The sequence below is a fragment of the Lactuca virosa genome, chromosome 3 (assembly GCF_052849685.1).
Source record: "Lactuca virosa cultivar CGN04683 chromosome 3, Lactuca_virosa_CGN04683_v6, whole genome shotgun sequence".
Lineage (NCBI taxonomy): Eukaryota > Viridiplantae > Streptophyta > Magnoliopsida > Asterales > Asteraceae > Lactuca > Lactuca virosa.
The window spans coordinates 6,338,141-6,340,000 of record NC_136428.1 but is presented as its reverse complement, the minus strand read 5'-3'; the positions used below and the strand labels follow the sequence as shown (position 1 = coordinate 6,340,000).

General features: G+C 32.5%; 1 long non-coding RNA gene across 1 annotated transcript in view; it reads right to left on the bottom strand.

The window, feature by feature from the left end:
• The window catches only part of LOC145162848 (uncharacterized), a 1,900-nt gene extending 684 nt beyond the window's left edge, over nt 1–1,216 (bottom strand). The window contains exons 1-2 of the long non-coding RNA XR_013739380.1: nt 1,140–1,216; nt 765–957 (exon numbers count right to left, since the gene is read on the bottom strand). This is a non-coding gene — a long non-coding RNA (uncharacterized LOC145162848). The remainder of the gene's footprint in view (nt 1–764; nt 958–1,139) is intronic.
• Between the last annotated feature and the right edge of the window lie 644 nt (nt 1,217–1,860).

Here is a 1,860-nt window from a genome sequence, read left to right as displayed (position 1 = left end):
GTTCATCTTATGTTGTTTAACCTAACTACCACTCAACATCCATACCTTACATAATAACATATCTATATGTTCCTTTAATGTTGGTGTAATTTGATTGTTGTTACTGGGTAATGTATGGATGTTAGGTGGTAATTAAGTTAAAGAACATAATAAAATATCTATATGTTTAAGAATCATTGTGTAATGATATTTTCTAATAACATGTGATCATATAGCGTCATGTCTAATAGCAAGTAGACACTTATTGATTGTGTATTAATAAATATTATTAAATCTTGTATTGGTCACGCCTAAGAAGTTACTTCTTACTATGACACCCACAACGATACATAGGAGAAACATAGGGACTTTGAAGTGGTCAACAAATAATAGAGAAGTACATAGTCGACCATTTTATTCCTAGAAATTAGCAAGAAATATATTTCCTTTGTTTATAATAAAACAATTTATATGTTTATAAATGATTTATTAATAATAATATTCATTAATTTTATAGTAATTTTCAGAAAAGTCCCAATATTTTGGTTATCGGGTAATTTTCAGAAAAATCCTAAACGAAAAAGGACACAATACCGGCTAAAATTTTCAAACCGGGCAAAAATGGTTTTTTCGAAGTTTTAGCCGGTATTCTGTGCTTTTCTGTAAACAAAAATTAGTTTGAGACTTTTTCATAAATTAAACTAAAATTATAGGACTTTTCTGGAGATTTCCCTATATATATAATTTGAAAAACACATATATATTTAACCATATAACAAACATACCGTACATATAAGACACTCATGGTCATCTACTAGAGGTAACCCAATGTCTCTCTCCGAATAAAGAATTGAATGAGCGTCTTGCGACCCGAAGAGGAGAACCCCAGTCATCTCAACCTGACCTGCCACATGCACACGCTCTGATAATTGCTTCCTTATTTCCTCAAGAGCTTCGGCTCTTTTCGAGCATGAAGAACTAAAAAAAAGTGTCAAAACCTTCTCTATTTAGTTACATAGGACACCACAAAACAATAACGGGAAAGAAAAAAAAAACTAAACGCTACCTATATCTATGGGACAAATAACAAAATGGTTGTATAAAACTTATCAAGTCCACCATTGTCTTGTCCCGTGTAAAGAAGAAACCACAAACAGTACCTTAAAACACACAATTCTTCTTGTTTAAAAGAAAAGGAAGGAGCGTCCAAATCATCCAACCTCCCCAAAGAGATCTGGTGAGAAAAGCAATTCATAACTATATTATATTTTTATTATAACTAATTACCTAATTTTGATTATTTAATAATTGAAAATTTAGACACATCCAACGGTGTTATTCCTCTATCTGTATGAATTCAGTAGGTTAGGAGTAGCATCAGGTTGGGATTGAATTTTTGTTTTATGACAGTGCCCAAATATTCAATTACATGGTCACAAATTAGATAAAAGCAAAGCAAAGCAGAAGGTAATGAACTCATAAAATAAAATTTAAAAACATATACGACTTCTCTCATCCTATGACGACGGTAAGACCCCTTTCCGGTCTGTCCATCCTCCACGGGTGACCGGATCAACGGCTTCCACTCCGACCGGTAATCAATACCTCTTTTTGTTGCATATCTGGGTAGTAAAACTACAACGAACAAACACAGAAATAGACACCTTACAGTTATCATCGATGAACTAGGGTTTCGATTCCAGAGATGATCATATCATTGGCGTAATTTATCATTTTTTTTTTCTTCCAAATTTCACTTTTTACCTCTTTAGATATTTCATTTGCCTTCTCGGGCCTTTAAGTATCCAAATCTGTCACAATCTTCCAGATTAATAAATAAGTTGACAATTTAACCCTAAAAGCCAAAGTTACCAAGTTAGT